The sequence below is a fragment of the Homarus americanus genome, unplaced genomic scaffold (genome assembly GCF_018991925.1).
Source record: "Homarus americanus isolate GMGI-L3 unplaced genomic scaffold, GMGI_Hamer_2.0 scaffold37032, whole genome shotgun sequence".
NCBI classification, from domain to species: domain Eukaryota; kingdom Metazoa; phylum Arthropoda; class Malacostraca; order Decapoda; family Nephropidae; genus Homarus; species Homarus americanus.
Window position 1 is genome coordinate 4,341,517 of NW_024731852.1, and position 14,152 is coordinate 4,355,668.

The following is a 14,152-nucleotide window of genomic DNA, read 5'->3' on the forward strand; positions in this document are numbered from 1 at the left end:
ACCTCCTCAACATTGTACTCTACTTTCCCACGACCTCTTCACAGCATTGTACTGCCTCACGACCTCCTCAGCATTGTACTCTACTTTCCCACGACCTCTTCACAGCATTGTACTGCCTCACGACCTCCTCAGCGTTGTACTGTCCCACGACCTCCTCACAGCATGGCACCACAGTCGTCTGGCAACTCAGGGAAGGCTCTATCATGGCATCGTGCCCAGGTATATATTTGCACGATAAAACTAGTTATTTCTTCCTGACTGACACGCGAGTGGTTACCAGAGCCACCCCCTTGCCTGTAATTACTGCCACCTGGACGTGTTGTCATCTGGAGCCCCGTGAATAATGAAACTCAACATAGGTACTCTACACCGATGCCTCGACATAGGTACACTGGTGCCTCAACATAGGTACACCGATGCCTCGACATAGGTACTCTACACCGATGCCTCAACATAGGTACACCGATGCCTCAACATAGGTACACCGATGCCTCAACATAGGTACACCGATGCCTCGACATAGGTACACTGGTGCCTCAACATAGGTACACCGATAGGTACACCGATGCCTCAATACCGATGCCTCGACATAGGTACACCGGATGCATCAACATAGGTACTCTACACCGATGCCTCAACATAGGTACACCGATGCCTCAACATAGGTACACTGATGCCTCAACATAGGTACACCGATGCCTCGACATAGGTACACCGGATGCATCAACATAGGTACTCTACACCGATGCCTCAACATAGGTACACCGATGCCTCAACATAGGTACACTGATGCCTCAACATAGGTACACCGATGCCTCGACATAGGTACACCGATGCCTCAACATAAGTACACCGATGCCTTAACATAGGTACACCGATGCCTCAACATAGGTACACCGCTGCCTCGACATAGGTACACCGATGCCTCAGCATAAGTACATCGATGCCTCAACATAGGTACACCGATGCCTCAACATAAGTACATCGATGCCTCGACATAGGTACACCGATGCCTCAACATAAGTACACCGATGCCTCGACAAATTGCTCTTACCTTTTGTGTAGGATGGAAGATTTGGATGTACTGTGGAGTAGACGTGTTTACAGTCTTCCAGAATGGGCACAACGCTTCGCCAAAGATTCGGTCGTAGATATGTATCCATTCTTCAGTTTTTCTTTGGAGATAAATTGGTTTTCCTTATTCTTCCTCTCCCCTCGTCTTCCCTCTCCCCTTCAGGTGGCCGGGGGCTGCCCTCCTAGTACTGCAATAATAATAATAATAACAATTACGGTTTATTGAAAAAGTTCTGCAGCCCGAAGGCTGAAAATATACATTGGACAAAAATTACTTATTACATACAAAGACATGGGGTGGGTGGGTCGTTTAACAAAAGCTTTCATTACTAAAAGGAGAAGGAAAATTAATTGAACATACAAATTATTATAGTTTACAGTTGATGACCCGGGCCTGGGCCGGTCATGGAGACATCGGGTGGTGTGGTGTTCACATGGTGTAGTAACTCGTCCTCCGGTGTTGATATGAAGGACCTCACGTGGTACTGGAGACACCGGGTGGTGTAGCACCACGTGAACACCACACCACCCGGTATCCCCATGACCACGTGAGGTCCTTCATACTGTGTGTGTGTGTGTGTGTGTGTGTGTGTGTGTGTGTTTCGTCCTGTAGGAATGGGACTATTTGACCACTACTAACAACACTTCCTCGGGCGACACTTTTACGTAACAGGTAACGCTCTGACAAACCCATCCAAATAATTTAAATACGCCCCTATATGTATCCGCTTCACCAGCACCTCCCTTACACCGCTTCCAACACGCAGGAGTGTACCGCGTTACCTGTCCACCACAGCGCCGCCACCTGGCCGATCAACGTAAAGCTACCCCTCCCCCCCCCCAAAAAAAAAAAGTTGAGTACCATTTTCTTGCTTATGAGTTGTGTTTATCATTTATCTTCGTTTATTCGGCTAATTCACTTTCGACCGTAACGTCTTTGTTTATTTAATATAGTTTCGCTTCTCCTTTCGTCAGTATTTTCGACTCCCCGTCATCTTCAAGTGCTGTGACGTGTATTTTCTGCCAACCTGTTCAGTTAGCTCTTGAGAACCGGTGGTGCGTGAGGCGGTGAGTAGTAAAAATGGTGTTTGTGTAGTCTTAGTTACAAGCGCGTGTCATCTTCAGGGAGGAGACCGTCCCCACCCTCCCTCCAGCCGCAACCTTGACAGTTATAATGTTTAAAATAAATATATATTATACAACATCAGTTACCAAGGGTTAAAAAGTTGTAAGGTGTGTGTGTGTGTGTGTGTGTGTGTGTGTGTGTGTGTGTGTGTGTCCTGCTAACGCATTTACACCGTGTTAAATATAATCCCAACCTTCCATCCTTTATTAGTGATGATTGTGGGATTGTGGATTTTTTTTTTTAGAGTGCATTCATCATGTCCGCCTCTCCCTCGTGTTGACAGATATACTATTTGCACTGTTGGTATTTTTAAAATGGTTAAAATAACTTGTACATTACAAATACTACCATTAATGTTAAATAAATGTTGATTATAACTCGGGGTCTTCTTTTTATTTTATGTAGATTAATGTAACTATTTAGAATCAATAATGTTAGAAAATAAGAAATATCCCCTCTATTTATCAACAGTTCAGCACAAGGTATTATAATTTCTTAATATATCTGTACATATAACCGTAATATATAGTCTTTATATAATATTTACTCTGTAGTTATGACGATTCTCGTCTTCCTCATGTAGAATTTCTGTCTAATTGGAGTAAATAAAAGGAGTTTGAAACGCTACGTGAAAGAAAAGTCGAGGATGATGGCGAAGATGAGCTGATGTAACCGACCTGTTGCACTAGTTTTTCCCGGCGACGCTGCGGGAGTGTTGGCTCCTTGTGTCAGCCTTAGTGGGGGTTGTGTGTGTGAGGGCTGGCTGCACGGTGCTCATCCTTATGTGAACTACAATCATAAGTGAAAATAGAACTTAGATGAGGTTCAGGATCAGGGTATAATTGAGCGGCAGGTTTTGTTGATGGCGAGTGTTACGTCAGCTTCAAGCGTTAGTGAGGATTAAGGCTCGGTGATGCGCGAGTCGAAATGACGCCGAACTTTTGGTGAGACTTCAGTAAGGATTAAGGGTTTGATGATGATGCCCCGGTCTTGTGTGAAGTTTCAGTATAGCGAGGGTGAAGACTGTGAGAAGCAAGGTGTGGTAATGTTCAGCTTTACGTAAGACTCAATCTTAGTGAGGGTTTACGTCCACTCTTAGGGTGTAGACAGTGTACAAGAACCGCATCTTAGATTACGTGCGTTTGACAGTATCCTAGAGTGACGTTTGACAGTATCTTAGAGAGAGAGAGAGAGAGATGTGTGACAGAGCAGTAGTAGTGTGAGGTGAACAGTTGTGTCGTGGTCCATCGGATTATTTAGGTTAAGCGACCTGACTGGCCTCTTTCTGCACTTGATCTCGGTAGCAGCGGGATGACAACTCTCTCCCGCTAGTCCAGTTATGGGCATTAGTGTATCCATTTACATACCAACGTACATCTTTTTTTTTTATGTCCTAATTATAAAGATGGTCTTGCTGTTTGTAGAGTTGTGGAGATTTATTTATTTATTTATTTTTATTCACGGTTTTTGCTGTTAGTTATATTCTTACCAAGATTTTTGTGTGTGGTAATGGTATATATTTTTAAGTTTAGGCTCCTACAGCGTTAACATATTTATGAAGTTTGTAAATTCCTTGTGTGTGTGTGTGTGTGTGTGCGTGCAGACAAGCGCCAACGCCGGAAAGACACTGCCACCGCCCCTCCCGCACTAGATGTAGCCCTCCACATGTGCAACATCTGTGAACAACTCTGCCAGTCCCGTATCAGCCTCTTTAGTCACCTCAAAATTCACCAATGAAGGTGACATCCCTAATAACTCATACCATTGTATCATATCATTGTATCGTCATACTCGATTCCGAGTGACAGCAAAGTTGTGTGTGTGTACAGTGGCAATAATGATAAGTACTGTAATGACTCGGGGTGTGCCTAATAACAAGGTTCGTAATGAAGGTGGATAACTCCGCTGCACCGCAACAAATTACTAATATAACGAATTCGTGTGAGATCTTGTTTTTATAATGTCTACATACAAGATCGTATTCCCGGTACAAGTGTGTGAAGGAAGGTACAAGTGTGAGTGAGGGGAGGGAGGATACAGGTGTGAGTGAGGGGATGGGGTACAAGTGTGAGTGAGGGGAAGGAGGCTACAGGTGTGAGTGAGGGGATGGGGTACAAGTGTGAGTGAGGGGAAGGAGGCTACAGGTGTGAGTGAGGGGATGGGGTACAAGTGTGAGTGAGGGGAGGGAGGATACAGTGTGTGAGTGAGGGGAGGGGGTACAAGTGTGAGTGAGGGGAGGGAGGATACAGGTGTGAGTGAGGGGAGGGGGTACAAGTGTGAGAAACAGCACACACACACACGTGCATAAGACAGTTCTGTACCCTAGATAGCTAACCTGGGGTCCAAACTCATTCATTTACCTCGTCATCTTATTTACCTTTTTATCACAGGTGTATAATTAGTGTCATCCTTCTCCACAGTCGTCTAGTGAACATTCTCAGGCCATCTATATCTTTATACACACATTACCACTGTTTAAGAACATCTTGACGAAAGCTACGAATACTTCAAACCTGTGTATTTGTTGTGTCCAAGTTCCCAAGTGTCCCCGATTATATAACTGGCCTCTACCAACTTTTCACCGTAGATCGTGATACTTAACGTCAAGACACCGGTAATTTGTGGCCAGAATTAACTTTTAAGATCAATGGAAAAAAAAAGGTCTCCGAAAATTCTGATTTCCTTTGATGTCTTGTTAGTTGTTTATTATTAGTGTTATTATTATTATTATTATCGATTTATACATTTATATATCCATAAATATGGTATTAGTGTTGACCGCTTCCCATGACTGATGTATGAATATTAATGAGAGGAACGGGTGATAAAAATACAAATCACTTTAACCTAACTCACGACTTACATAACCGCAAGTGGCCCATGGTGGGTGTAAAGAGGGGCCACAATTACCTCCTACAAACCGGTTCTGGAGACATGCTGGCCACCTCAACGGTCACCTCACACATATCATTATCTTCTACCTCCAATAGACTCACATCAGAGTCAGGTCATTATTGTTCATGGAGTTTTTTTTTAAGATATATAGTTGGTCATCTCCCCCGAGTGCTCGCCACTAGCCACATCTGTCTATCACTTGCTTTACAACAATTATTTCCAATTCCGGAATAATTAGAGATACAACTTAAGGCACCCAGAGCTACTAACACCACCCCCCCATGCGCTCCTCTCAGTCCCAGACCTCCATAAAATATCACGGTGTGCAGGTGTGTAACAACTTACCCCCACACATCCGAGCAAAGACTACGCTCCCTTCCTTTAAATCATCTCTTAAAAAATATATATTGTCTAAGTATTGATATTTCTTGTAATACCTACTATATATATACCTGCTCTTATTGTACCATCAAAACCGTTTTATCGGAAATTATCATGTAAATAGATAAGAAATTACCATTGCAATAAATATATTTGCCAACTAGACATAATCCTGACAGCTCTGTCCTCTTGTTCAACCTTAATACTGTACAACCCATGTTGTACTGCTTCCTCATTATACTTATGGTTTTCAATTCCACTGTAACGTATGTATAATATTTATAATATAAATGTAAAAAAATAAAAATAAGTAAATACTAAAATAAATAAATAATGAAGTGATAACACTGGTAACATTATGAGATGTTCATATCACCACCATGCTATGTGTATTATTCCCGATGATACTAAGTGTTACATAATACTTCCTTGAGATAAATGTACAATATATATCAGGTGCCTACAGGAGAGCTCAGGCTCTCAACTGGCTCAGCCATGTTAATATTGTTATTATCTAATATGCTATGGCGCTAGGCGTGCGTGTATCTGCTCTGGGCAGCCGAAACGGCACAATCGTTTTTCATCAAACTTGGTGGAAAAATCGCAAAAAATTCGTAGAGTGAAACAAACCTGGTTCCATGTCGATGGTTTCTTTAGGAACGCATTAATTAACGATTTTATTTACGCTGGCAACAGATGTCGCTGTACTCTGTCAGCCGGCAGGACGATTGCAGTTACCATACGGCTCCCTCCTCCTCCCCCCACTTTTTCTCTTAGCCTACTTTTTTTTAATGTTGTTTGGATTCGTAAAGGAAGGAAGATGAGTAAATAGAAGAAAGAAGGGGAAACAGACAATAGTTAGAGATAACAGGTGGGGGGAGCTGAGTTTCATCATGCGTCTGGATGCGCAGTTTCAACTTTACCAGAGCATTTTCGGACCTTACGAGGCTACAGTGTGTACTTATTTCTCTCCTTATGGCGAATATTTCTTTAACTAATTATTCTAACCTTTATTCTATTCCTTCCTATAGTATATTAGATACTGTAAGTATCACGACCATGATTATAACAACCACGACCATGATTATAACAACCACGACTATGATTATAACAACCACGACTATAATTATAACAACCACGACTATGATTATAACAACCACGACTATGATTATAACAACCACGACCATGATTATAACAACCACGACTATGATTATAACAACCACGACTATAATTATAACAACCACGACTATGATTATAACAACCACGACTATAATTATAACAACCACGACTATGATTATAACAACCACGACTATGATTATAACAACCACGACTATGATTATAACAAACACGACCATGATTATAACAACCACGACTATGATTATAACAAACACGACCATGATTAAAACAACCACGACTATGATTATAACAACCACGACCATGATTATAACAACCACGACTATGATTATAACACGACCACGACCATGATTATAACTACGACCATGATTATAACAACAACGACCATGATTATAACAACCACGACTATGATTATAACAAACACGACCATGATTGTAACTACGACCATGATTATAACAACCACGGCTATGATTATAACAAACACGACCATGATTATAACAACCACGACTATGATTATAACAAACACGACCATGATTGTAACTACGACCATGATTATAACAACCACGACCATGATTATAACAACCACGGCTATGATTATAACCACGACCATGATTGTAACTACGACCATGATTATAACAACCACGACCATGATTATAACAACCACGACTATGATTATAACAACCACGACTATGATCATAACCACGACCATGATTGTAACTACGACCATGATTATAACAACCACGACCATGATTAAATACAGACGCGAGCTCACTTCTCCAAATATTTCCTCCATTACTGTTTTGTCGAACTATATAGTGAACTGGGCACGAAGGGCGAAGGATCTCCTGTTATTCACTCTACTCTATATCTGTGTTTTTCTGGCTAAATAAACTGTTTCAATTCAATTCAGTAAAGAAACTAGAACTCTATAAAAACTTGGTGGGCAGTGAGATTCGTAATATTCTCTCTCTTTTTTTTATCTAAACTATCACAGTTAACCTCCATGGATTATATCTTAAGTAATGTTCAATATCTTGTACAAACGATGCTAAAGAAGGTCTTTTTTTTTTTTTACTTATTTACGATGAAATCCCGTCAGTTTAATAGATGGTATTGGCCTTTAGGTGTACTGTTAGCTATTATATAGAATAAATAAACCACGATTAATATCAAACCGAAATAGTGACCCCGTTATACACACACACACACACACACACACACACACACACACATTAATGACACCACCACATAGGGGGGAACATAACCCGAAGTACAGGCAGCAAAAATCACATAGTTTGTAAACAGTAAACACATCAGGTTTGTCCAGCCTCGTGACTCTTAATACCTTGACCTCTGACTCAACCAGTAGAGAGAGAGAGAGAGAGAGAGAGAGAGAAGAGTGTGTTGAAGGTTATCATTGTTGCCAGAATGAGGTAATAGCGAGTAAGAAACAAATGGAGACAAATTTGAGAGAACTGTATAATTCATGCAACAGACAGAACGAAAGAGAAACAAATAAACCTATGAAAGAGAGAGAGAGAGAGAGATGTGGTCAAGGATTCAATATCTCCGGAGTCATTTGTACGACTAGGTTATCACACAACTGTTACACCCGCTGCCAAGGTCCTCCTGTAGGTGTGGACGACTCGCCAGGTGGGAGGAGGTAATGAGAGAGATGCTGTGAGGGATGGGGATGATGGGAGAGATGCTGTGAGGGATGGGGATGATGGGAGAGATGCTGTGAGGGATGGGGATGATGGGAGAGATGCTGTGAGGGATGGGGATGATGGGAGAGATGCTGTGAGGGATGGGGATGATGGGAGAGATGCTGTGAGGGATGGGGATGATGGGAGAGATGCTGGAGGGATGGGGATGATGGGAGGGATGGGGATGATGGGAGGGATGGGGATGATGGGAGGGATGGGGATGATGGGAGGGATGTAAGAGATTAATTTTATCATAAGCAACTTTTTGTGTAAGGGGCTCTTCTTTTTTTACATTTCCTATTTTTTCTCTATTTATTCTTCAATACTTATATACTTGCTTCATATCTATATTTTCTATTAATCTTTTCTTGTGTATATATATTAATAATTATATATTCTAAGTCTTTCTCTCTGTAAGTATCTATCTTAAATTTCTTTGCTTATATTTTCTAAGTCAATATTCTTTTTTTTTTACTTTATTCCTTCTGTTATATATATTATTGTATTTTCTGAATATTATGTCCTTACTCTCAATTATATCCTGTTTTAGTTATATTCTATACGATGGATTAATCTGGGAAACCATGTCATTCTTACTATAACACTTATTATACTTACCACGGTAGCCTGCCACCACCCAGACTTTTATTAGAATATAAAATATCTCATTGGACTGTGAGGTAGCATGCTTGCGAGCTTCTAGGCACGTGAGTTACAATAGTTATTTTCTGAGAACCAACGGGTAGAAGGGGTAGAGCGGTGATACTCGTAGTTTACTAATTCAATATTTATTAATATAAAGAGTGAACAAGATGTTAAATAAGTACACTCAGACAATACTGGACCACTTAGGTCTTACTTTACAATTCATAAAATAGATCTTCAATTATTTATTACATTATTAAACAGCTGTTATATTATTTCTTTGACAAGGAGCAAAATAGATCTTCAATTCTTGGTTACAACGTTAAACAATCATTATATTACTTCATTGTCAATACAGATGGTTATACGACACACTTGACAATATCCCAGATTAACATATTATTTATAACATCATGTTATTTGGGAATGAACAGCATGGTACTTTTCCCTTACTTGGTAGTACATTAGCATTTTATATGTTGTGCTAACTGAGGGTGAGAGAGACCTTTCTGGATGGCAAAGTCAGGTCAGTTGTGTAAGGTAATTACAGGTGTGTAGAAGGGAAGGGGGGGGGGTTGTGTTAAGCAGCGACACAACTGGCAATTATCGTACATAAAGGTGTGTGGACTGGGCGGGAATTTCACAGCCATGAGCGACGATTACTTGTTGTTGTCGTCACGGCAAGACGTAATATGGACAGTTCGTTTCCTTGGTGGGTTTATTTTCTTCTAAATTATAAAAATAAAATATTGATAGGTTGTGGATTTGATATATCTTTTGGGTGGTGTTCGTGTTTCTGTACTATTTTAGATAGTATATGCTTAGTAAATATAAATACCTATTTATTATACTTATTTTGTAAGGCAGGTAGAGAAAGACGTGAAAAGATATTTCTTTAGAGAGAGAGAGAGAGAGAGATATTACAGACTTCCGACACAGGCACACCAATAACCTGTAGAAGACAAGGACACAGTCTCATAAATTTGTACATCAAAACTTTCCTCCAGGTAGCGATGCTTTACAACGCGTCTAATTTTAATGCTAATAAAGTTAATTTTTTTCCCTCAACTAGCGATGCCAAAACGCAAATGAGTGTCACTCAAGCTACGACACAGAGGTGGTTGTTCAAGTGTTAGTAGTACACTAAGATTCAATTAGCTGAACGTATCCTAACCCAATCTGACCTAACGGTTCGATCCTCGGGCGCTCCCAGTTCACCCAGCTGTAAATGGGTACCTAAGTTTACAACTATGGGAACGTGAATGCGGTCGAGTGCAGTACCGGCCACGCTGCCTCCTTGTGTACCGAAGGGCGAAGGCTTGGTATACATTGTGCTGTATCCACACTGCACCCTTACGACCACTCATGCCTATGGGACCCACTTTCACTTTCTCACTATGTCTCATTCTCTATTTGTCGATCAATATATCTGTGTATCTATGTGCCTCAAGCAAGGCCCACCGGGAGACTGGTGACCCCTCACAAGGTGGCGCAGCTTATCCCAGGAACTCCTTTGTATTTGTGAACGATATTAAACCTATACTGTACAGGAGGTATTATGTGGGGTGTTGATCACTGCCTTGTGGTCCGTAGCTTCCTGCTGTAGTGTGTAGAAGGTGTTACTCACACACACATACACACACACGTGGTGGCAGAGGTGATAAGTTGTTATATAAAGAACGTGTTTACCTCCATGGTCAGACCTTCCCCTCCTTAACCAGGGAGCACACCACGGTCTCATCTGGGTCACTAGTCTGCACCCCCCTTCCATTTAATGCATTGATTATTATTATTATTATTATTATTATTATTATTATTATTATTATTATTATTATTATTATTATTGTCTTTGCACAAGATTCCTTTTGAAAGATAAAATGTATATAGGCAATACTTCAAGGGTCACCTACCCTGTAATTCGAGATGCAGTATGTGTGTGTGTGTGTGTGTGTGTGTGTGTGTGTGTGTGTGTGTGTGTGTGTGTGTGAGAATAAATAATTCATAACCGTTTATGAGATGGAAAATAATTATCACATTTTGATGATAAAATAACAGAAAAGTAAAGAGAATAAGAGACAACAGTTGAAGAAAAGATTGACAAAAAAATAACCAAGACCAAACAAGAGGAACAGGAGCGATGCAAGCCAGCAGGTACAGACCCAGGCAGGTCCCTTGGGCTACCTGACCCGCGACACACATCTGCTGCCTCGCCTTCAAACTCTTTTACTACCTTTATCTCTGCATCATTAACCTGCAGCTATCCACGGTGCCTCTCCCACATCCAGTAGTTCATCTTGGGGACAGATCAAAGATGATGTCGAGATAAACAGTGCGGATGATGACAACTGGAAGGAGGTCGGATGGTTGTCCCGTTGTGCTGGCGGCGAGTTGCACTGTATACTGCAGAGCATCACTTAATATTGATGACTTGCAAAACTTGAGTAGCGACTATTGTGGTCACCCATTCTGACTATCTCCTTCCCCTCCTCCCCCTGTACCCTTCCTCCATCTTTTTCTTACTTCCTACCTATTGGGAGGGAAGCTGGCCTGTCCTCATCAGAGAGAGAGAGAGAGAGAGAGAGAGAGACCGAGACCAAGTGATAATGGTGGTAATGACAGTGGTGGCAGGGAAGGAGGGCACTAGGTCTTTCTCACCGGCGAGGATGACAATCTTGCCTCATGCAACCCTGATATTTGTGCTCATTGCAGATAGATTACGATGACGTTATAGTACCTGCTATAATCCTCACGCCTAGATTTTGACGAGGTAAGCTGGATAAGACACAGGTGGAGGGTGTGGGTCAGCAACTTCCACACGAAATAAACCTCACTATTCTGTCATCAACATGTGTCCCGCCTGCTATTCTTGGTCCTACCGACGCCAGATTTAACTAATACAATTACGAGTTGTGTTTGGGAGGAATGTTACTCTGTGCTGACTGTTGTTCTTACGTGCCTGCACCCACAGTGGTGTTATGGTGTGATCTGGGCATTGTGTTTGCCAAGGCGGTCGTTCCCCCTAATGTGTTGAGATACCAGAGTGTCGTCCCGAGGTGAACCACCAATTGATTATATACACAGGTGTGTTATGAATGTAATGCATTAAATGATAATTAATTTATGTATTTATGGTATAATTAATAGAAGGGCTTAAGTTACTTTACTTTTATCGATATATTTATCCAGTATACATAAGAATGTTTGAACTAACGTGTTATTTTATTAGTTTATTTACTCACTGTTTTTGGCTCCAGTGAAATAAAATATTCTCAAGGGGGAAGAGCAACGGAATTGTGAGCTTGACTGAACTGATGTGACCCAACACGATGTTATCCTTGTGGTGCCAGCGTAGGTCACAACCTCCTTCCCGCACCATGACAGCTTCCTCACTATATATATATATATATATATATATATATATATATATATATATATATATATATATATATATATATATATATATATATATATATATATATATATATATATATATATATAAAAGAGAGGCCCTATGCTTCAACAGTCTTCTGTATTGAGTCACCTCTATTCATCAGGTAGTTATTGATATTAAAACAGTTTATTTAGCCAGAAAAACACAGATACAAAGTCGATAATAACAACTATTAACATGGCTGAGCCAGTTGAGCCAGAGCTCTCTTGTAGGCACCTGATATATCTCGAGAAAGTATTTATTTTTCTGTGGGATCAAGTCGAGGAGTTTCCTGTCATGGGCGTCAATGTTTATCACTGAAGGTTAGTGCTATAAGCCTGACGACTCGTTAGGAACAGTGTATATACCCAATGTGACGGTAGTAGCTGAGCACCGCAGCCATCGTCAGCATGAGGTCAATATCAGAGATGGGCAACATATGACATGGTTGAAATATTAAATGTAAAATATATATTGTACTGATAAGTCCCTTGGCTTAACACTTACCTTACTGTGTTATGGAAGAGATTTATCCCAGTTTGTCTAAGAGAGACAGACAGATAGACAGAAACGAAGGATGGATGTAACTTTAACGCTGCATAGAGAAGAAACCCACCCACCATCCTCACCTGGCTCACCTGCCACTTGTTGAATCGACACCTGCCTTAACCCATTCCCCACCCCACTCCTCCCAGCCCTCCCTCCCCACCCGCCGCCTACCCCTGCACCCCCTCGCTGGGCCGGCGGGGTCAGTCACCTACTTCCTCACCGCTGACTGCTGCACCCTGGCTACTCCTGTCCTGCTGCTGTTCTTGTTACCACTCCTTTTCTTAATCTCTCTCCTGTTACTGCTTAAAACTGATGTTATGAGTACCGTTATTAATGCTGTTGTGAGTACCGTTATCAATGCTGTTGTGAGTACCGTTATTAATACTGTTATGAGTACCGTTATTAATGCTGTTGTGAGTACCGTTATTGATGCTGTTCTGAGTACCATTGTTGATGCTGTTGTGAGTATCGTTATTGATGCTGTTCTGAGTACCATTGTTGATGCTGTTGTGAGTATCGTTATTGATGCTGTTCTGAGTACCATTGTTGATGCTGTTGTGAGTACCGTTATTGATGCTGTTTTGAGTACCATTGTTGATGCTGTTGTGAGTATCGTTATTGATGCTGTTTTGAGTACCATTGTTGATGCTGTTGTGAGTATCGTTATTGATGCTGTTCTGAGTACCATTGTTGATGCTGTTGTGAGTACCGTTATTGATGCTGTTTTGAGTACCATTGTTGATGCTGTTGTGAGTATCGTTATTGATGCTGTTCTGAGTACCATTGTTGATGCTGTTGTGAGTATCGTTATTGATGCTGTTTTGAGTACCATTGTTGATGCTGTTGTGAGTATCGTTATTGATGCTGTTGTGAGTACCATTGTTGATGCTGTTGTGAGTATCGTTATTGATGCTGTTCTGAGTACCATTGTTGATGCTGTTGTGAGTACCGTTATTGATGCTGTTCTGAGTACCATTGTTGATGCTGTGGTGAGTACCATTGTTGATGCTGTTGTGAGTATCGTTATTGATGCTGTTGTGAGTACCGTTATTGATACATTAATCCACAACACGATCAATCTCTCGTCTAAGATTCCTGTCACCTCGTTGTTGGCACTTGAAGGCTGACCTCAACGGGGATGGTGGGGGGAGGGGGTCATCCTCAAGGCTCTCACACTCACACTTGAACTCCATAGATGGTGTTGAGAGTTAT

At 41.2% G+C, this 14,152-nt stretch overlaps 1 protein-coding gene across 3 annotated transcripts in view; it reads left to right on the plus strand.

Moving 5' to 3' along the window:
- Positions 1-14,152, plus strand: part of LOC121867950 — a 34,012-nt gene that overhangs the window by 10,292 nt on the left and 9,568 nt on the right. Inside the window, exon 2 of one of the 3 annotated variants that reach the window (XM_042368103.1) lies at positions 4,488-4,497. The exons of the other annotated variants lie outside the window; for them this stretch is intronic. The gene's annotated coding sequence lies outside the window, so the exon portion shown is untranslated. The remainder of the gene's footprint in view (positions 1-4,487; positions 4,498-14,152) is intronic. 3 annotated transcript variants of the gene reach the window in all.